At 45.4% G+C, this 22,916-nt stretch overlaps 1 protein-coding gene across 3 annotated transcripts in view; it reads left to right on the top strand.

Moving 5' to 3' along the window:
* Wasf3 (WASP family member 3) overlaps positions 1-22,916 on the top strand; it is a 96,938-nt gene that overhangs the window by 23,587 nt on the left and 50,435 nt on the right. For all 3 annotated transcript variants that reach the window (XM_050161959.1, XM_050161956.1, XM_050161957.1), the window contains exon 2: positions 22,687-22,773. The gene's annotated coding sequence lies outside the window, so the exon portion shown is untranslated. The remainder of the gene's footprint in view (positions 1-22,686; positions 22,774-22,916) is intronic.

Below are 22,916 nucleotides of genomic sequence, written 5' to 3'. Positions count from 1 at the left end.
CTCATTCTGTAATTGTGGCTAGCCTGTGACTCACTGTTTATCCCAGGCTGGCCTTGAACTCTCCATAGTCTTCCCTCCTCAGCCTCCGAGATTCCTGGCCATGGGTCACCACAATGGGCTCCATTTCTGCCCTTCCTGGTCCTTGGTTATGGTGCTCCACCTCACACAGCACTTTTAATTATTGTGTTTTAGAATGTCTTAGTATGTGTTCTTTATTCTTCTTTTAGAGATTTTCTTTGTTTTTTCTGGAAGAATTTTAAAGTTAGCATGTCTGGTTCGTAGAAGATGGTCAGAGATACCCAAGAAAAACATTCTCTCTGCCCTAAGTTAGTTCTTGGGGGCCCTGTCCGGATTCTGACCTGGAAACTTGTTTGTAGACTTCAGTCTGACGTTGGCTCTGGAAACCAGGACTTAGGTTTATGCTTTATTCTTAGTGTTTCCTGGTCCTTGAAGACTTGCTTTGTAGTGGTTTTTTGTTTTGTTTTTGTCTTCATTTTCATCAGTCACCGGGGTTGTTGTAGAAATTCTCCAAATCCACGAGCACCGCAGACAGCAGTCTTCCTCTCATGGCAGACAGCTCAGCTCCGTGTTCCCATGAAGCCCAGCTACGAAGACTGGAAGGCCATTGTCCACCAGTCCAGTTAGGGGGTGAATGGAAGCGTTGGTAGGAAACGGTTTTCCTACAAAGAGAGAGGCTTCTGAGATGGTTTTGGCAAGCTCGTCTCTCTCTGCCTTTTCCTCTAACCCAGTCAGTGTTTGGAGAAGAAGCATATCGTCCAGGTTTTCAGAGTTCTCCATTGGCAGAGTGAGGGTGGCCCTTACATCTGAGGCACGGAACATGATCGTGTGTCTGCGGCAGAAGGAAGGGCTTGGGTTCTCTGCGTGTTGTTCATTGTTGCAGGAAGCCTTCTTCTGAGAGCCACCATCAGAACGGTTGGTTTACTGAAGACAGTCAAGACTGTGGTCGCTTGTGAAAGCCGAACTCTAGACCTTGATGGGCAGATCAAATCCATGGTTCATGTAACTCTGTGAAAGACCGGAAAACGATAGAACAAACGATGAGAGAACATTGACCTTCAGTTTTTGGTGAATGATGGTCTGTTAGTTGAAAATGGATTTTTTAAATGAGGTGGGCTTTTTTTGTCGCTTTTGGAAAATTATTTTGAGGATTTGTTAAAATTGTCACAGGATTTAAAACAACTTTTCTTAAACTTTAACCATATTCCAAAGAAGAGGTTTCAAAGTTATGTTGTTACACTAGACAATCTATTGAAGAATTATAAATAATATTCTCAGATGGAAGTAAATATAATAACCAAATGGACTGAAATTATCAAGATGAGAGAAGGGCAATTAGAATATATATATTTAGTCCAGGAGGGTAAGTGTAAAAAATTCAAAGCAGGGTTAGTTTAATGACCCCTCAAATGTTATTTATTTTGCCCTGAATAGTAGTAGTGAATTGCTGGGGCCAGGGATGGGATAGGTCAGGAGGGGGCTCTTGATGGCATTTGTATGTTTTCATTGTTCAGAGTGTGTGTGACAAGATAAAACCAGAATTGCCCAGTTACCCTTTCTCTTTTCCAGGAGGGCAACTTGGGCCCATTTTGGGTGATGTCTGTGTGGGCAACCTTCCGCAGGTTTATGAAGTTCCGCCAGTGTCCCGGTTGTCATCACAGATTACGTCTGGGTCTTCTAGAGCTGAATTGAGCTGTGACCCCATCAGCTCTCCACATCTCCACTGCTACAGCCTTCAAGTGCCTTTCTTGCTCCCACATTCTGGTCTGCATTGGGAATTTTCATGTTTTCATCTTTGCTAATCTAAGAAATTAAAATCATTATGAATTGCATTGTACTGTGCCTCTGGTTTCCATTTCTTTATGTTGTATGAGGCTGGACTGTATTTTTTTTAAAAAATACCTATTTTCCAAATAATCAGCAGGTACACATTTTATTGAATTAATTAGGTTTTGAGACAGTGTCTCACCTAGCAGCCTTGACTGGCTTGGAATTCAGAGATCTGTCTGCCTCTACCTATAGTGTTGAGATTAAAGGTGCATACCATGTGCCCAACAGGTATTAACTTTTTTTTTTTTGAGTATCCCATGTCACTTAGGCTGCACTGGCACAGCTGAGCCCCTGCTTCTCCTGCCCCCATCCTTTGAGGTGCTGGGCTGTTGGTACAACCAGATTTAACTAGTTAGGTGCGTAGTTACTTGGTTTCTTTCTTTATTTTATTTTTATTTTTTTGGTTTTCAAGACAAGGTTTCTCTGTAGCTTTGGAGCCTGTCCTGGAACCAGGCTGGCCTTGAACTCACAAAGATCTGCCTGCCTCTGCCTCCTGAGGGCTGGGATTAAAGGCTTGCTCCATCACCGCTTGGCTGCTTACTTGGTTTCTTCTGTTTTTTGTTTTGTTTTCTAACCAGATTGGTGAGCACTGCTAAGACTCTGGTTGGGAGAGTCAGTGTGGAGTCAGTTCATTCTTTGTGTCAGGAAGCTTAATGTTACTCATGGTTAATCTCAGATTTGGCAAGTGCCCGCTTTGAAAGCAGGAAGGACCACCCAAAGCCTGTCCTTCCTAAACCTCCCAGAGTGCCACAGCTGGGGACCAGGTTTTCAAATATAGGAGCCGATGGGAGACAGTTCTTACTTAAACCACCACATGGTCCCTGACCTGGGTTTTGTGTTGGGAGATGTCTTGATTGGTAAATATCAAACTTTACCACAAATTGAACTCAGAAGAAAGGGACCACTGTGTGCTGCAGAAAGTGATTTGCTTGGACAGCAGTCAGGTCCTACTGTATTGGAGAGATTTGGTCTGCTATGGCATCCGTAGTAGATGCATTTGTGAGATGGCTTCCTCTTTGGGATATTGTTGAATGTTAAGAGTAAAGAGGTTACTTCAATGATACTTTAGCCTGCTTTGTCAGTGTATGTTCAGTGGAGTGAGGCTTTCCCCTGCATGTACCCAACCTGCCTCTGTTGAATCTGCAGAAACAAAACTGCAGGGACGAGGACCACCTGGACTTTCTGAAAGCATTTCTCTAGTTTCTTCTTATAAACTTGAATGAAATGCCAGATACACTTCCCACTTTAATTTTAAGCAGCTAGTTAGTAACAACTGTATGTATGCCACAGCCTGTTTAGGGCACTGGAGACACATGACTGAACAAAATATTAATAAGTCCCTGCCCTTCCCTGCCCGGCACTCAGAGGGGAAGTCTCATGGGAGAAGAGGCGCGCACTGCAGAGAAGCTCACAGGTGGTAACGGAGAAGGATGCTCTTTTGAGAAAGGAAGGAGGCTTGGGGTGGCAGTTTTAGTTGGAGTGGGGTCAGAGCAGAGATGTGAAAGAAGTTGGGGCAATGATGCGTTTATCTACTCGTTCTTTATCAACAAAAAATCGAGAGTCAGGTATGGGGATAAGAACCTGAAAGATCAGAGAAGCAGGGGAACAGCCACCATTGGCTTCCTGCCTCTTCTGTTCCTCCATCCAAAAGGGCTGAGGCCCTCTCTCAGCCCTGCCTTACTACTTCCTGTCTCCTCTCTGTCCACAGTCCTCCAAACCTCTGTGGTTAATGGTTTTGGTCAGCTAGTGTCTAGCTCCATCCTCTGAATCCATGCAAACTTTATTATCAGAAGACGATTAAAATATCATACAACAGGGTGGGGGTTGGGGAAGAACATTCCAGAACAGATTGCTTTGGAGCCTAAATCCTCAGGTGGTTGCTGCCTGTGGATGTGAAGATCTGCACAAGACTGAAGTAGAATGAAAGACAGACCTACACACACACACACACACACACACACACACACACACACACACACCACACACACACACGCACACACCCCAGAGGGCAGGGAGGGAAGAGGGTAGGTTGGGTGGTTCCCTTCAGTCCTTGGAAGAGTTCTTTCTTCTGACTGGGTTACCCTAGCTTTTGTGTGGTGGAGATCAGCCTTTTAGGAACAAAAGAAAAGACCAGAAAACCAGGTGCAAGACTTAGGCTAGGACTGAAGCAGTAGAGTGATCCGATTTTGGCTGTGTGGAAGGAAAGACTTTGTTGTCAGAATGACTTTGTGGTCTGAGGTGCATGAGAATATCAGCATGAAACTCATTGTTATGTTTACTACCTGCTAAGAAAATTTTAGTAATAAAGAGGATTTTTATTAATGTGAGCCTTCTCAAATTTAACAGAGCATATATTTTATAGGAGACAGAAAACCATAACAATATATATACTACATATTTGTAGATCTGACATAATTTACCTTAACTCTTTGGCTTGGTTTATTTAGTTTTATCTGAGTTTATTACCAGAAGCCAATGTCAGTTGAAACGATTTAAGACTGACACACTGAGAGCCGAAGGAAGCAGAGGAGCTCCTCGCGTCTGATCCATGTGCTGTTTTCTTCTCCCCTTGCCTTCACCGCCGTGGGCATCTCATCTGTGGCTGGTCTACACCAGATTTTTGACTGCAGCAATTTGCAGCTTCTGCTCCCGGCTGCAGCTCTGCACTTTGGAGATAGCAGGACGTTCCCCTGCACCGGGAACTCACTGTCTCCCAATGTGTAATTTTTAGTTTTCCATCAAAATATGTTTCCTGCCTCTGTAACTCTTCTGAGAGAGATGACAGCAAAATCTTGGGTGGAATTGTAAGGGATTCTCAGCTCTGTCTTGCTTTTATCCTTAACTAGCTTGTAGATGTGATTCCTTACAGTTTGAAGCTGAACCATCCCTCAGAGTCTGTTTGAACACCTGATCCCCAGCAAGCAGCATTGTTTGGGGAGGTTATAGAAGCCGTGGTTGAGGGGCCTGACTGGCAGATGTGGGTGGACATGGGTCTGTGGGGTGGACCTTTGAGGGTGACAGCCCAGCCCTCCTTCCCATCCCGCCCTCTGCTTCCTGTTGTGAAGCCACAGTTTTCGCCTGGATGGGGAAGCTGCTGCAGCTGTCAGGCCCAGATGACCCTCTCATCTCTCAAGCTGTTTCTCTCAGGTCTTTTGCCTCAGTGATGGCGTAGCAGCATGCCTTTCCTTACTGTGTTTTTTGATCTTGCTTTGGCTGAAGCTATGCTCTCCTGGACTGTTGTATTATTGCCCCCCCCTTTTTTGGTATGTATTATCCATATTGTCCAGCTACCTCCCTAAAACACCCCTCCCTTACTTTCCTAAGTGGATCCAGTCCCTCAATCCCTTCCAGTTGCTTGCGGAGTGATGTTTGAACCCTTGGCTCAGCAGAGGCCCTGCTCTGCCTACCCACCCTTTTCATCGTTCCCTTGGGCTTTCTCTCTCTTTTCTCCTGGGTGTCTGGAGCCCTTTGCACTTTCCTCACGTGTCTTCTTTATACACTCGCAGTTCTGTACCCGAGTATTGTTGCTCACTATTGACTACGTTCATCTTTAGATCCATTCAGTGAAGACTTTCTCCTCAGTGACAACTTCTTTCTCTGTGCGACCGTCACGAGTCCTTCACTGAGTCCTTTGGTGGTGATTATATGGGGGGTGTGCCGGCCCCTGTGACTGACTGTTCCGCTCTTTGATTCCACTACCACGGACGTCTGTGGAGGAGCTGACTAGCAGTGTGCATTGAACTAAGGGATGTCTCAGTGGGAACTCATGGTGCCCAGTGCTCTTGACTTTCCTGCATTCTTCTTTCTGCACAGTTCAGTGCTTTCATTCAGCCCCAGGAGCTGGAGGGGCTTTGTGTCTGCTCAGGCTTGGTTGGCCAGAAAGTCTCTTTTATTTTACACTAATTATACTCTCACAGAAAATTACACCATATATATATATATATATCATATCCATTATATGTCAGAAAGAGGGGGGGGAGGGTTGTGGATGCAAGCTGGGTGGGATAGGAAGAGAGAGGAGGTATCAGGCAGTATAGCCCCTGAGGATGACCAGGAAGTGTAGGAGGGATGAGGAATGTCTGAGTTCCCTGTTCTGGGCTGCTGCCACGGTCAGAAACTCACTCACCCCAATGATGTCTCTCCTGGTGCCCGGACCCTACTATATGTATATTTTATTGCTGACTACTATGTCACTATGCAGCTTGTTTAACCACCCATCCAAATAGCTTTTTGGTATTAGCAGTAAAGCTGAAATGAACCTTCACATAAGGTTTCTGTGGGATTAAAAACTTTCATTTCTGTAACCCCAAGTAAGAGGAAGACCTAAGAGAATGGTTGCTGAACAGTGAGTGGGTCGTGGGGGTATTTGGTTTTGTGTAACCGACTAGAATAGTTCCTGGAGTAACTGTACTATTTCAGTTTGCCCCAGAAGAGTGTGAATGGTCCATCGATTGGATTTTTAGCTGCTGGTGTTTTATTACAAATGTCTATCGTGTGGAACATTCTCTCATGTTGGTTTTGATTTGCATTTTCCTATGGCTTGTGTTGGTTACCATCTTTAAAGCTGTTCATTTGCCATCTGTGAGTGTCCTCTTTGGCAAAATGTTTTTTTTTTTTGTGTGTGTTTTGGTTAGTTTCATAATTGGCTTATTTTCACCTAGTTCTTTTTACTTGAGATTTGTTTATTTTTACTTTATGTATATGGGTGTTTTGCCTGTGTGTATGTCTGCGCACCTTGTGCATACAGCACCCACAGAGGCCTGAAGAGGGCGCTGGATTCTGTGGAACGTGAGTTAAGACAGTTGCCAAGAGAATGCTGGGAATTGAACCTCTTAATACTGAGCCATCTCTCTAACACCATATTTTTCACTGATTTTTGAGAGTTCTTTATGTAAATCGTGCTGGGTGAAGGATACTGTGTCATTTTCTCACATCTAAGCAGTCTAAATGTGTGTCCATTGCTGCATCATGCTCAGCATGGTCCTGGAAACCTGACTGGGATAACGGAATGAAGTAAGACACACAGACTCAAGTCCATAAAATCTGGTGCCCCTGGGCTGGGCTCACTCTGATGCAACAACCTGGGATCTCACTGCCAGAGGGAGGGGTTAACTCTTCTGCATGGGAGGTCTCTGTAGGTGAGTCTCAGGTTTCAGTCATCTGGGAGGAAGAAACTGTGGTTGCTAATTTTACAAACGCTTAGGAAGACCAGAGGAAAGCTTTGCCTGTTCCCACAGATCTGAGGCATTTATCCTTGTCAATAATATACATCACTCAGTTCTCCATCCTCTCCTCATCCACTCAGGACTCCATCCTCTCCTCATCCACTCAGGACTCCATCCTCTCCTCATCCACTCAGGCCTCCATCCTCTCCTCACACATCCACTCAGGACTCCATCCTCTCCTCACACATCCACTCAGGACTCCATCCTCTCCTCACACATCCACTCAGGACTCCATCCTCTCCTCACACATCCACTCAGGACTCCATCCTCTCCTCACACATCCACTCAGGACTCCATCCTCTCCTCACACATCCACTCAGGACTCCATCCTCTCCTCACACATCCACTCAGGACTCCATCCTCTCCTCACACATCCACTCAGGACTCCATCCTCTCCTCACACATCCACTCAGGACTCCATCCTCTCCTCACACATCCACTCAGGACTCCATCCTCTCCTCACACATCCACTCAGGACTCCATCCTCTCCTCACACATCCACTCAGGACTCCATCCTCTCCTCACACATCCACTCAGGACTCCATCCTCTCCTCACACATCCACTCAGGACTCCATCCTCTCCTCACACATCCACTCAGGACTCCATCCTCTCCTCACACATCCACTCAGGACTCCATCCTCTCCTCATCCCCTCAGAACTCCATCTTCTCCTTCTCCTCACACATTCACTTGGGGTTTCCTTGGTTCCCACGGTCCATTCTATTCTGGCTTCCATAATTTTTGGTAAGAATTAGTGTAGAGAACAGAGGAAACCCCAAGTTAGTGAAGTCCTGAGTGAAGGTGTCCCGTTAGCATGGGCACAGTCATGTCAAAGGATGGCAAAGCCTTCCTCCGAGTCAAGTGTTGACAGGGTATAAAGAAAACGTCTACCATAGCTTTCTCCCTCTCCAGATGTGTCCAACCTGAAGACTGCTCCCCTACAGAGACTGTTCCCACCAAGATTAGCTAAGCCTGCCTCCTGGTTCAGCTGTGTAGAATAACCCTGCCTCATTGTTTGATGTGTATGCGGTAACTGTTCCTTCCTATTCAGCTGCATGCAACAAACACACTGAGCTTCAGGGGGCTACAGTTTTTCCACCAGAGAGCCCAGACCGCTGTCTCTTTCTGTCTGTGTGAGGGTCTGTCATTTCTTTATTTTCTTGCCTCCCCCAGTCAGGTCCCAGTCCCTGATGCTGTGCCGAGGACATGCTGAGTTACTTTTCTGTCGTGTTTCTCTTTAACAGGCCTCTTTCTTTTGGTTGCTCTGACCGTTTTCTCTTCAGTTAGCAGTCTGGCTGTTGGTTTGTAGATGGAGCGCCTCCCAGAAAGGCTCAGGTGTGAATGAAGACCTGGTCTCTACCTCAGGGCTCTAAGCATTCAGGGATGATCAGCTTGTTAGGCCTCTGGTGTCATCACTGGGTGTGTCCTCTGAAAATGCATACTTTATGGAATCGTTGGGCAATGGTTTGGCTGGGGAAAGTAAGCTAGTAGGAGCTTGATTTCGAAGGCCGTCTTGTCCTTCACTTATCTCTGCCTTTTTAAGGACTTTCTCTATCTCCTCTCCCAAGCCTATGTGTATTTTTAAATGCACTGTAAACTGTTTAAAGGTTTGTGTGTGTGTGTGTGTTTTTTAAATCTGAATCTGTCTTTACTGTATATCTCTATTTTTCTCTGACCATGAGTCTTTTAATCTGCTAAACTATATGGCTAGGATTAAAGATGCAACTTTGGCAGCTGGCTTCACCCCATTTCTTGGCTTCCTGAGAGTCTAGCTTTATGGTGGAGGTACTGGTGGGAGCCACGTTAATTGCCACAACGTTGTGGAGTTTCTAGGTGTATGCAGTCACCAAGAAGCATGCCACTGCTGCTCATAGACACCATTTTATGTATTTAGTGGCAGGACCTCTTAAAAGTTTTTGCTGCTAATGCTGAGTCAGGAAGCCTCTCTTAAAAGAGCCACACCTCTGCTCACTGCCAGCAAACAGAGCCTATTGGAGTGAAAATGGTTACTAAAAGCTGTGCTTGACTCTGTTCTTATCTGTCTAGAATCCTTTTTTATTTTTTTTTAAAAAAAACTTTCTCAGGCTTTATGTGAAAATTCTTGCCAAACATTTGGGTGCCATTTATAGACAAAAGTTTCTGTCTCACTTGGTCCATAGCTGTTCAGTTCCAAAGAAATACACAGAGACTTGTATTAATTATAAGCTGTCTGGTCAATTAGCTCAGGCTTATTATTAACTAGCTCTTATAATTTAAATTAACCCATAATTCTTATCTATGTTTATCCTTGTGTTTGATACCACCTTTTCTCAGTAAGGCATTCTCATCTTGCTTCCTCTGCGCCTGGTGAGTGACTGACTCTGCCTTTCTCTTCCCAGAATTTTCCTAGTCTGGATACCATGCCTATACTTCCTGCCTGGCTACTGGTCAATCAGCATTTTATTAAACCAATATGAGCGACAAATCTTTACAATATTGTAAGAGCATTATTCAACAGCACTTACCAGATCCTTTATGGCCTCATTCAGGGTTGCTTCTCCTGGTTGCAACATCAGGGTCAAGTCTAGGTCTACCTCTGTTGGTTTTTAAAGGATTCTTTGCCTTGTGTCTCTCATACTGGGTCTCCTTGTCCAGCTTTAATACATGGGGAGATGCTTAGTCTGACTGCAACTTGACACCATGTTTTGTTGATGCTCATGGGAGACTTTCCCTCTCCTAAATAGAAAGGGAGGAGGAGTGGATTGGGGGTGGGAACAGAGGGACATGGGGGAACAACTGGGAGGAGAGGAGGAAGGGGAAACTGCGGCTGGGATGTAAAATAAATAATTAAATAAATGAGTGTATTTATTTATTTAAACAAAACAACAGCAACAACAACAAAACCTGCAAAGACCATGGGTCCTGCTTCAGGCAAAGGGCCTGTCCATCCCTTCTCACACTGCTGTGTGGGTTTCTGAGGAGGGCTTGGCCTTGTAGCAGCACTAGTCAGATTAATTTCACTTCTGCTGTCTCCTATTCTGGGTTCAACCCTTGTTTCTAGCAGACTTTTAGGTCAGAGTCGGGCAGGACCTGCGAGCTCTCTGTGCTCTAAAGACTAGCTGTTGAGCTTCTGAGCAGTGGAGCTCTCTCTCTGTCTTTAGCTGTCAGAGCTTTTTCTCTGCCTTCCTTCAGGAGGACTGTGCTCCAGCCTCCAGCCTCCTTCCCAGTGCCAGGCAACCTGTGTATTCAAGAACATCCACAGGTGTGCCAAGGAAAACCTCTCGATTCTTCTTCCCCCTCCAGCGTCCTACCCTTGTGTATTTGGTAGTGGCTCACAGGGAAGAACTGGCAGGTAGATGCAGACTTGTTTAGGGTTGGCCCCAGAGGTCCTGTTCCTCTTATCAGCTCACACATTGCTTATAATCTCATCCCCTCTGGTGCTGTGCTGCCATGCCGAGCACAGCTGTGGATGTCTGCTTTCCTAGGAGAACCTGCTGACACCTGGCATTTCCTTCATTTAGGTGTTCTTTTTTTTTTTTTTTTTTGTTCTGGGCTTATTTTAAGTCCCGGGGCATCACTGTCCCCACATGGTTTGATTTGATCCCTTGGATACAATTTTCCAGAGGCATCATCTGTGAATGAAATGGGCTGTTCAGATATCAGCTTTGATTGCTGGAAGTTTTGTGCTTGGATTCAGTAAGTATCCCCAGAAGCACTCATTCATTAGTCTGCCATTCTCTTTGGGCTCACTCTGAAGATGGTGGAAGAGTCTATACAGAAGGGCATAGCAACTGCATGGGCTTGAATGGCTGCCTGGATTACTGCAGAGAGTGTTTTGAGATGTTTGCTTTTCATAGTGGAGTGGGCAGTTTTCTGTTTCCAGAAATGTCTTTATAGTGAGATGATTTTATTCTGAATAAAAGGCTAATAAAAAAAAGCTGAAGTCCTGCTTTCTAGACTGTTTTCTAGAAGCAGTTCTTCCAGGCTCGACTCTCACTCACTTCTGTCTGTACCATGTGTAGAGGCCAGGGACATCTAGTACTTTGGTCAGTTGCCACAGCATCTGCACTGTCCTTTGGACTGGTGCTCCCACTGTCACATGCAGGGATGGGAAAAGGGGCGTGCCATCTGCACACGAGTGTGGGGTGATGCTAACACCCCCTCTTCATCCACCTGCACACGAGTGTGGGGTGATGCTAACATTTCTTCATCCACCTGCACGAGTGTGGGGTGATGCTAACATTTCTTCATCCACCTGCACACGAGTGTGAGGTGATGCTAGCACTTCTTCTTTATCCACCTGCACGAGTGTGAGGTGATGTTAGCACTTCCTCTTCAGAGCATCCTGGTGAAGCAGCTGAGTGTGGCAGTTGTGCTCTTCTGTTGCCTTCTCTATCTGCTGACAGATTCCACACTGTGCTGCGCACCACAGAGGAGTGATAGCTGCCATTCATGAAATGTCCTCTCTATCTTCACACTCTAAAAGGGGGCAATTGAGGATCTGTCAACAGTATCTTCACCAGTGCCCAGAGTTTTGGGAGGTTGATCTACAGATGGAGTTCAGATCTCTGCAGACCTCTTTTCCCCTCCCCCATCCCCATCCCTTTCCTTTTACCATAGGCTTGGGAGTCACACAAAATGTGCCAGGCAAGGATGCTGTAATGGGATGAGTACTGCCACTTAACTAATCAGAGGAGGGGTTTAATGTTAGAGATACTCTCGTGTTGGTGAATTGCTGTGCGGGCTATTTCTCTCATTGGTGTGACAGTAGGGCCTAATCTAAGCAAGTAAGGATCTATGGGTTCATGCTGGCTTATAGATCCAAGTCATGCAATCCATCATGGTGAGAAGGCATGACAGAGGGAGCTGGTCACATGGCACCCACACCTAGGATGTAGATAGATGGATACCGGTGCTCAGCTCACTTTCTCCTTTTCATTCAGTCTGGGATCCCAGTGCATGGGATGGGTCTTCATGCCTCAATTAACATAATCTAGACGTTTCCTCACAGACACACCCAGAGATCCAGGTGATTCTGGATACTGAGCTGACAGTGTTAACCATCAAAAATCTACCTTCTTGTCAATTTGACATTAACACACATCATTGTTAAACCACAGCCTTATTCTCTCTCCCACAGCCAACAGTCCCCGTAGACCTGTGGTCATCTCCTAATTCATCATACAAAATGCATGCAATCCAACTTCAAAGTCCCCATGATCTTTAACAGTCCCAACACTGTTAAAAGGTAGGTACAGAGTATCTTCAGACACTAAGGCAGTCTTTTATCTGTGAATCCCTACAACGTTAAAAAAAAAGCCAGCTAAATGTTTCCAACATGCAATGGTATCAAGTAAACATCACCATTGCCAAAGGGAAGACTGGGATAGTCAGACCAAAGCGAGACTAAAACCCAGCAGGGAAACACCAATCCTGAAGCTCCATGTCTGGCATATGGGGCTAATGATGGAATCACCTGGGCTCCGAAGGGCTTAGGTAGCTGTCTGCAGCACACATAGCCTCTCTCTTGGGCTAATTCCACTCTAAGTCTTCAGCTTTCCTCAGCAGATGTCTCATGGTTTTAGCATCTCTAATATTCTGAGATCTCCACTACAACTCCCACTTCACCCTCACAGCTTTCTGTCATTGCTTCTCGGAGCCTCCTTACAGCAGGTCTGATCCTGCCACACATGGCCTAGCTTCAGTGCCTCCGTGGAACCTTGGCATCAGACTCCACGTCCTCCTTACTCATGCTTAGTTCATGATCGCAAAAGAAGCCATGGTTAACACTGCCAAGTTCTGCTGCTAATTTGGGATGGGAAACACTTCCCTAGGTGATGGTTTTCAAACAGGGAATCCCTTGGGTGGGCCTTCCCTTTCAGATTAATTTGCATATTCAGTAGATGGTCCCTTCAGTGGGTAGGGTCTTGCCTCTCGGGCTCCTCTTGTGTTGTCCTAGTGTGGAGCATGTGGTTTCTCTTTAGTGGCTTTCCTTTCTTTAGCCATTACAGCTACCTTCAAGCCCGCTTTATCTGCAAGGCTGAACCTGCTCACACTTTCCTGCACGAACTGCACATCTTCATCCTTTTTTCCGCTTTGCTTTTTGCTCTGGTCACTGTAGACCTGGATGATGCCAGTAGCCTTAATGCCATCCCGTGCCAACAAATTAGCCCATTACCTTTGAATTCAACATTGATGTAGCCATTCTTTGCCGGAATGCAATGTGAATGACTTCTAGGTGCGTTTCTGGTAGAGTTCTTGTTCCCTTCCAAAACTCATGAGCCGGACCCTCAACTGTCCTCATTTTTCTCAGCATTCTGGTCTTCCGAGCTCCCACCAGAAGGATCCAGTAAGTTCTGTTTATGACATCCAAGGGCTTATTTAGCTTGAAGTTCCAGACTTTTCCACATTCCTCTAGCAAACCAGCTCCAAAGGCTCATGGACCACAACAAAGATGCCATGTTTAGGTTCCAGTTTTCTTTGTTATTCACTCTCCTGTTGCTATGGCCACAGTGTCTGATAACAGTGGCTCTTTAGCTCTCTGATACTTTATATGGGTCAGACCAGAGGCTTGGGAGAGTGGGGTGGAGCTGTGTTGTAAAGCAACCCAGCTGTGTTTGTCAATTGTGTTTGAACATAGTCTTCTGTGGGTAGAAGTGTATAGACCTATTTGTTACAATAACCATGACCATACTTTGTTCTCAGGTAATTTATACACAAGATCTTTGTATCAGATTTATTATTATAGCTAGCTGTGAAATATAGTTTGATTCTAGAATGGTAAAAATTTTCATGGTAATAATGGGAAAAAATCTTCCTGTAATGTTCCTCGGGCTTCTTTGCTTTCATTTAATACAGGTGCAGGTTGCCCAAGTATTTTTGCTCACTTATGTAATAATTCTCATTATTTTCCATTGTCAAAACTAGAGTAATTCCATGATCAGGCTAAGACTTAACTTTCAGTATTGGGTAGTTGCTGGACACGGTGTTTTAGGTCAGTGTCTCTGTTGTCTGTTTAGAAGCGGGAGCAGGAAACAGAAAGAGGTCAGAGTTCAGGGGAGGTGTGAGTAGCTGTTAGGGCTGTTGTTACATTTTTTTTCTTTCTGCCAAAGAACTGTAGCATGCAGAGTTCCAGCTGTCAGCAAAAGTTAAAAAAAAAAAAAAAGGAACAGAACAACCCTTCTGCTGAGGGGAGGAAAGGCTAGGCTGTGGGGTTGGGATGGGTGGTTCAGGAGGCTGATTCTGGCACCTGTGGAATATTGAGGATTCAGTGTTAATTGCATTTGTTTATGTAGTGTGCAGTGCAACATCAGAGTGATAGAAGGCAGCTTGTGCTGAGCATCACGTGGGTTCTGAGATTATTTGCAGTTATTGGGAGGGGTGGACCTTCTGGGTTAGGTGGTCCCAGAGCGTGCCGAGAAGAGAATGGGATGCAGAGTGGAAGGGGCGGGCTTTGTTGGTGGGTGTGTTCCATGTCCTCTTCATGTAGGATTCTTTTGTTTTTCTCCAGTGTGGGGAATTGAATTTAATGCCCCAAGATACTAGGCACGTGCTCTGCTACTAAGCTATGTTCCAAATCCTTGATGTGTGACTTGTAAGTGTGCGTTTTTCACTGCTTAGCTTGTGGTGTAATTTATTGAATATATAAAAGTACTTCTTAGGCCTGGAGAAATGGCTCAGTGGTTAAGAGTGGCAGGCCGGCATGCTTCTAGAAGATCAGTATTTAGATCTCAGCACCACGTCAAGAGATTCACAGCTGCCCGGAACTCCAGCTCCGGGGGGATATGGTGCCCACTTCTGGTCTCTACAGGTTAATACACACATGGTAGACATATTTATAGGTGAGCCCATACATATACACATAAATTCTTTAAAAGTCATTCTTACCTTGCTGGTGTCAGGGTTGTGGATTAAATAAGATAATTTATGTGAAAAGTCTTTTGTAAATGACCCTCTGGATTCAGTTGTAAGTTGTTATTAATAAAAACAACTTGCCCCTTTTGATGGAGAGCTGGATGAATGATTGCTTTGTTTTAATTCACTCATCATATGTAAATAAGATTGTATTCTTGTAATCAGAGTTATTTAATGAAGGTCATGATTAGAAGTAGAGGGAGTAAGCCAGTACTGTTGTGTCATTGTTTGTTTTGAGTCTTACCATGTAGCCCTGGCTGTCCTAGAGCTCACTTTGTACATAAACTTGGCTGGGGCCTTGAACTCACAGAGATCCACCTGCCTCTGTCTCCCACGTGCTGGGATTAAAGGTGCGCACTCCAACACACCTGGTTAGGAAACCATTTTTAAGTAAGATATATTGCAGAGATTTCAACAATAGATACGTAATTGATATTGAAAATTAATGTTTTTGTATATCTGAAGTGTTGTGCATTTTGGGTATTAAAAGGCAGCGCATTTGAAGGATACACTGAAGAAAACTGAGCTGGGAAAACACTAAGAGCAAGATGATGTGATGCTTCTCATTCTGCATTCTGTAGCGTGCTATTTTTAGCATCTCTTTGAATCAGTGATGAATTCTCATTTCAAGATTCAACCATTAAAGGAGAAAAAAATATAAGCCAGTTTAGGCAAGGACGCTTTCCACTCGGCCCAGATCTCGTTCAGACTTTACTATGTGACAGGGGCACTTCCTGGGAGCCACTGGTTTGCAGTCTTTGAAGGAGCAAGAGCAACGGGGAGAGAGAAAGCCAGAGATCAGCCAAGGACATGCTGCTCCACTTTTACAAACTCTGCAATCTGGGGACTGCCTAATGAGGAAGCTGTATTCTATCTTTGAGGCTGGACAAAGGAGCCAATCAGGCATCCCGTGGCCCTACCGCCTTTCCTGTCCATGGGTCCTGTTGTTAGCAATTGGTGTCCACCCTCTGGACCCCATCCCGTCTGCTGTCCCGTCCTGGCTGCTGCTTTCTCTCCTCAGTTCTTGGGTTGCCTCTGAGTACATCTCAAGAGCACTGCTTCCCGGAGCCAGCTGGGACCAGTCCACGGTGTCGGCCTGCGGTGGTGCTGTTCCCCAGCCTGACCACGTGCTTCTCGTCACCGACTTATTTCATCCTGAACAAATTACTCTTATTTTTATCTTTCGATGCTCATTCCAAAGAGGCTCATTAACTGTGCTGTGGCCGGGAAACAGCTGCTCCCCCGGCACGCATTCTCATGCTGAGTGCATGTGACTTTTGAAAGTGGAGGCCACAGATTCGATTGGAGGTCACTGAGTCCAAGGCACAGTCAGCTTTCTCTTGCTCAAATAGGTCAGAAAAGATTATTATTATTATTATTATTTTTGCTTAGGCATTTGAGGAAACTCACTTATTTGTCAAATGATTGGGTATTGTGTTTGTACTCAGTGTGAAATAGGGGAGGCAGGGGAGGTAAAGAATGGATTGGGGTGAAAAGTCTGACAACTTTTAGGGCCATATCTGCCCACCAAGGGAGACTTGCATAAAAGAAACACTCGCCTGGCCTGTGTAGGTTGAAGCATTGTACAACCGGATAATCCATTTTTCCTTCGAAAACCAAGTGTATTTGCTATGAATATCTGACCATCTTCAACCTCTACATTTTTTACTCTCCAGTGAATCAGTAATTTTAATATACCAATGAAGAGCTCAACAGATTTAATACCAGAACTTAGCTGCACCTTTCCAGAAGAGATCTCAGGGTTTAGTTTTGTGTGTGTGTTGGTTTTGTTCTAGGCTAACATTGATTGGAAGTTGCTGTGAAGTCCTTTTTGGGTGACAGAAAGCAGGGGTTAGGATCCGTGTGCGGTGACCCAGCTCTGCAGTCTTCGATCTGGTGGGGTGATTGCAGGTCAGACTGTGGCGGTGCTTGGTGGCCGGTGTTATGTGCTGAGGCTGGCTCTTCTATCATTAGGTCAGTTAGTGAGTCTCGCAGTGTCCTCTTCGAAGCTTGGGAAGTGGCTTTGAAAGCCTGCCCTTAGTCTCTTGGTGAGTAAGTGGAGGAAGCCTAGATGAGACTGAGACTGGCTCCAGTGCCCACTGCACGGTGGCATCCTGTGCAGTGGGCGTAGAGAGGGGAGATGGACATTGCCGGGGTGTCTGACAGTGCTCCTCAACAAGAGTCACTGCTGGCTGCTCACTGGTAAGAGAGGGATCGGAAATGCCGGTGCCGGCCTGCTAGGGCTGGGGAGATGTGTGCTCATGAGAAGTACCTGAAGGCCACCTTGGAAAAGTAACTGGCACCCTGCATGTAAGGCCTTGGATGCTATGCTCAAGAACGGACCCTCACTGTTTGGAGTGCTGCAGGGTCAAGGACCAGGGGCCTGGCTTGTGCTGACAGTGTCGAGGAAGTGGATATTTATTGAGGGGACAAGCTGCTGTTGCAGCCTAGAAGGATGTGTGCCTTCCCAGTAGACCTTGTGTGCTGGCCATGGCTTTAGGGTAGGCATCTCTCCTGTGGCACCTTTAGGCCTGGGCTAGACCTCAGGAAGGTGGTGGAGCTGTAGATTCCAGGCACTGGTGTTAGGTTAGAGCAGGAAGTACTGGTTTGATGTTTCAAGATGCAGACTTCCCCTCAGTACCAAAGCCTTATTTCAGAACACGGTGCTTAGTCTTGGGGATTATAAATCCTTAACTCCCTCTGGGCCTCCGCAGTGTTCAAGTAGACGTGGACAGGAGTTGGTGGAGGGGAGCCCTCACTAAGTAGGTGGTGAGTCTCAGGCTTCTTAACCTGACGCTGCTGAAGTCAACTGTGAGAGGCCCTGTCTCCCTGGAGGTGCATGCGCACTATGTAATGTGTCAGAAGCAAGCAGCTTGATAGCGTGGTGTTCAGATGATGTCAACCCCTATCTTTACATTCACTTTATATACTCTGCATCCAAATGATGGCATCTCTGGTGTGTCACTGTTCCCTGGGTGGATGTTAGATCCTTCTGGTTTGCAGCAGCTGGAGCTGGCTTTCTCTCAGTGCTCCGTATACATCCTGCCAACACTCTTCCAGCCTGGGATGCGGTGTCTTTCTAACAGGTAGTGGGAGGTGAAGACAGTAAGTGTTTTCGTGTGCTGAGCAGATAGGCGTGGATTCACTGGCAGAAATAAGGAATGAAGAGTGGATTGGTTACCTTAGCCTCCCTGTCCATCTACGCTCAGAACAGAGGGCTCTTACACAGCAGCCCAGGTAATTGGACCTCTTCCGATTGACTGGTTAGTGTTTCTTTCTTCAGATTTGCCTTTTTTCCCCCCTTTTGAAAGTCGGTTCTTTTCAGGGTTCGGTTTGATGGTGTGGCGCCTAGCATGATTGACAACGTTCTTGTTAGGTCTGATCCACAGAGGCCTGCTGCAGTTCAGTCCAAAACAACAGCCTTCCATGGTTTTCCTTTCAGGATTTTCGACCAGGCACGGTTAGCTTGGTCAAACACACATTCCAGTCCTGAGTTTCTGCAAAGTCATAATATGGCAGGAATTGATTTTTCTTCCTTCATATCATATCAGGCTCACAGCCATCCTCACTTCCTGTTCCCAGGACATCCTACACCCTCCGCTAACCTCCATGGGCACCAGGCCCACTTGTGGTGCGCATACATACCTGCAGGCAAAACATTTATGCATATAAGATAAAATAATCTGAAAAGAATTTTCAGACGCATAAACATTAGCTGGCAGTGTGATTTGCTACACTTAATACATGCCACCTGGTGTTCTTATTTGAATTCCTTATTTCATATTGACTTTAAATGCTGTGAGCAAGTGAGATCAGCAGACTGATTCCAGGGAAAATTTGATTATCATTGGCTTTGGAAGATGTCCCATAGAAGAGAGTTCCTGAGCATCATCTAGTCGTCTTTCATGCTGGGGGCTGAGAAATGGAAACAGAAGGTAATTTGTACTGCTGTTGACATAATGTTCTGAAGTGCATTTGAAGTTACCTGAACTCATGTTCGTTATCATAAAAGATGTCTGGTCCTCTCCCTTCTCTCCTCTCTTGCTTTTAGGAAAAGATTTGAAAGCAATAACCATAATAAAACTAGGTGGTTATTTATCCAAAGCTGTGACTCACTATGGCTCCGTGATGTACTCATTATAAGCGATTTTTATTTGGTAGCAACATTTTAACAGTTACTTGGAGACCACAAGAGTGCATTTTGATTCTGCCATGCTGAGGTCGTTAATCAGAGCCCAAATGGCCAAGGGTAGATCCATCTTTGATGGGATTTTGGAAGGGGGTGTGGCTCCCCAAAGACCACCCCTTTCATTACTGATTTGTTTGTTCTTGGAGTCAGTGAATACTTGAATGTGTGAATGTTATTCCTCACACTCTTTCTTTCTTAGATACTTGTAATAGGAGCTTCTATCCAACTATCTGAGCCAGAACCCCAGGGTGGCGCTGTTTGACAATGGCCAGTCACTTCAAATTATTGCTTATGTTAGCATTAATTAAAATTAAATAAAACTTTAAGTCTCTCTGTCATACTAGCTGGGTCTTTGGCCCCCAGACCCAGTGCTCCAGGTAGCTGGAGGCTGTCTGATTGAACATTATTCTTTGGAGCATTTCCTTCATGGCAGGGATCTTAGGTGGGCAGGATATCTTAGGGTGTTCCTCAACTCCCCTGTGTGGGAGAAAGCTCAGCTTTCCCTTCCACTTCTGATCGTGACCTGTCTCTCACTTCATTCCCTGTAAACGTCTCCCTCATCTTAGTGCAGGGCTGTGTCACCAGCCATCCGAATTATGACTCAAAGTCAGTTTCTGAATCCATAGCCTGTCCACCGCCTCCCTCCAGGTGGTAGGCCTCTGCCCTGTGCTGTTTTGCACCATTGTAACCTCTGTAAAGTACCTGTTACCAGAAACCTCACTTGCTCCTTCTGGTGTACCGAGAAACACTTTGGTTTGCAGGATGGGGCTTTGGTGGTTGCAGAGTGGGAACACACTTGCTGTGTGACATGTGACTGCGAATGTACCGATTGGGAAGTAAGGTGTGGGAGGGGATGAAAGAGCCAGGCCTAGGCTGCATTCTGAAGGGTAGAGATGGGTACCTGGAAGTTAGAAGTGGCATGAACACGTCAGTGCTCCTGACAGAGGAACATGACGGGCGGAAACTGGTGGGGAGCTCCTGGATGGTAGCCACACAGGGCTGCTGGGTTTAACCCTGAGCATGAGAAGAGCTGGAACCATGTGCCCCTGAGCTGGCAAGATTTCACCTCATTAAAAACTTGTTTTTAGAGCCTGGTGGTGGTGGCACATGCTTTTAATCCTAGCAGGAAGGCAGAGGCAGGTAGATCTCTGTGAGTTCAAGGCCAGCCTGGTCTACAAAGCGAGTTCCAGGACTGCCAGGGCTGTTAAACAAAGAAACCCTGTCTCAAAAAAATCAAAGTGGGGGTGGGAGGTAGAAAGGAAAAAAGAAAAAAAAATTTAGATTTACTCATTTTATTTCATATGTATGACTATTTTGCCTGCACAGACATGCCTAGTTCCCATGGAAGTCAGAAGGGGCCTCAGATCCTCTGGAGCTGGAGTTCCAGATGGTCGTGAGCTGCCATATGGGTGCTGGAACTCAAACCCAGGTTCTCTGGAAGAGCAACCAGTGTTCTTAACCACTGAGCCAGATTTCACCTCTTGTTAGCTGTGCTGTGTTTCACATGGAATAGCTCTGACCACTAACACTGTCTGGTTAGTTCTCAAATGTTAGCAGCTTTGCAGGGAAGGAAGCCGCATGTATTTGTATCTGAAGAGACACCACACGGTCCAGTTAGTAACTGGTGCTGTGTCAGGTCCCGGTATGCCATCTATGTGCTTGCTTGTCCTTTGTGATCGCTCACCTCTGACTCTCCAGTTTTTCACTGCAGTGGGGGTTCTGCCTGCTCCGAAAACTAAGTTGGACCCATGTGTGATGTTGGTTCTAGGATTGGTCCTGTTACGGTATTTACCAAATAAAAATCACGAAAAGTCGTGATTTGATTGACTTCCCCACAAATCGGAGACTTCCTGGGTATAACTGATTATCCGGAAACTGTGACACTGGGTATTTTCCTTCCCCGAGGCACAGCCAGTTAGCTGTATCCATCTCTAAAGTGAGCTTAGGTATTGGTACATTAGCTGCTTTTCTGTTGCTCTGGTAAAATACCATGGCTAGAACAACTGGTAGAAGAAGGAGTTTATTTTTGTTTACCAAACCCAAGGCATAGAGTCCCTGGTGGAGGAGAAGGCATGGCTTGGTGCAGGAGCAAGAACCTGAGAGATTATATCTTGACCAAACATGGGAAGCAGGGAGAGAAAACAGGAAGAGAGAGAGAGAGAGAGAGAGAGAGAGAGAGAGAGAGTGTGTGTGTGTGTGTGTGTGTGTGTGTGTGTGTGGGAGAGGTCATAAACCCTCAAAGCTCACCTTAACGATGTGCTTCCTACAGCAGGGTTCTACTTCCTAAAGATACCATAACCTTTTCAAACAGTGCCACATACTGGGGACCAGCTGTTCAAACGTGTGCGAGGCCTGGATAATCCAAAATCCAAGGATAATTTTCCACATTTACAAGTAAATTGCTAACATACAGAAATTACTTAGGGCAAAAGGTCATCTTTTTAAGAAAGGGTTTATTATTTTTTTAGTTTTCTGTATACATGTGTGTTGCTGTGTGTGTCCACGAGTGCTGTGGAGGTCAGAGGAGGGTGCCAGAGCCCTGGAGCTAGAGTCGCAGTTGGTCTGAGCTGCCTGCTGTACAGGGGCACTAGGCAGGTGCTACTAACCGCCAGCCATCTCCCCGGTGCCCGACTGTCTCTTGTATTCTTCACAATCAATTGCAAGTACGTAGCTGACTTTTACAAGTGTTCTCAAAGGGCAGTGGCTGTCTTCGCCGGGATGGCTCTCAAAATCTTCTGAACTAGTATAGCTGAGGCATGTTCAGATAATTCTTTTGGAAGACTTGAAGTTGCTTTTCTCTCTATCAGAGCCTGTACCATTTCTGTTATCCCCCCTGTGCCTGACCTGCCTTCCAGGTTTTCCTTCTGCCACTGGTGATTTCTAAGAGGGGTTTGGCAAGGTGCATCCCACTCATGGGCTGCCCTGCTTTTAGCGTCTCACACGAACTGATTTGCATCAGAATCCCCCATGCCTTCTCGTTCAGACTCTTTCGTGAGCAGTCGTTCCTCGATGGTTTTATGTGTTCGGTGTCTGTAAGGGGCTGACTTGTCTTTTTTTGTGTGTTTATCTCCATTTTTAATCATTGAAATGTTTGTAACATAATTATCAAGATTTAATTAAATGCAGATATTTTTGGGAAAAATGAGCGGTCCTTACCTGAATGATCAATATTATTTGACTACTTCTGTAGAGATGATAGCAGTGCCTGAAAAGAACTCTTACTGTTGAATGAACAAATCCAGTCACTTAGCTGAAGGTTCTTAGAATACAATTGGTGGGGTTTTTGCCCTTTAACTATTACTAACTATGAATCTTTGAAGTTACACCTAGAATTTCTTAAGGGAGCTGGGCTAAATAAAACTTTATGTACTGTATTACATCTTTTCTTGAGCTAACTAAAAAATTAGTAGTTCTGGGATTAGGGCTCTTTTGGTGAAACTGTTGAGTTATAAAATTTGGGTTTCAGGCTTAGGTGAAGACTTGAACATTTCAGCTACTGTTATTAATTATTTCCTTCATTTTCCCATTTAGTTCTGATCCTGCTCGCTGTCCCTGCTGATACCTGAGCCACGGCGGTGATGCTGCCAAGACCTCTGCAGCCCACAAGCAGCCTACCTGGTAGGTAGCTTCAAGATCACTCAAGATCAGCAACAGCATAATCTAGAAATGTAATTGAAAACAGAGTCGCATAAAAGATAACGATGGCTTAGTATTTACTAGCAGTGTGATTTAATATATTGATAATAACTCAAGGCCTTTGA

The sequence above is a fragment of the Alexandromys fortis genome, unplaced genomic scaffold (genome assembly GCF_014885135.2).
Source record: "Alexandromys fortis isolate MF-2015 unplaced genomic scaffold, M_Fortis_MF-2015_v1.1 scaffold_118, whole genome shotgun sequence".
NCBI lineage: Eukaryota > Metazoa > Chordata > Mammalia > Rodentia > Cricetidae > Alexandromys > Alexandromys fortis.
Note: the sequence above shows the minus strand (reverse complement) of the source record. Positions and strands in the feature narration are given on the sequence as shown.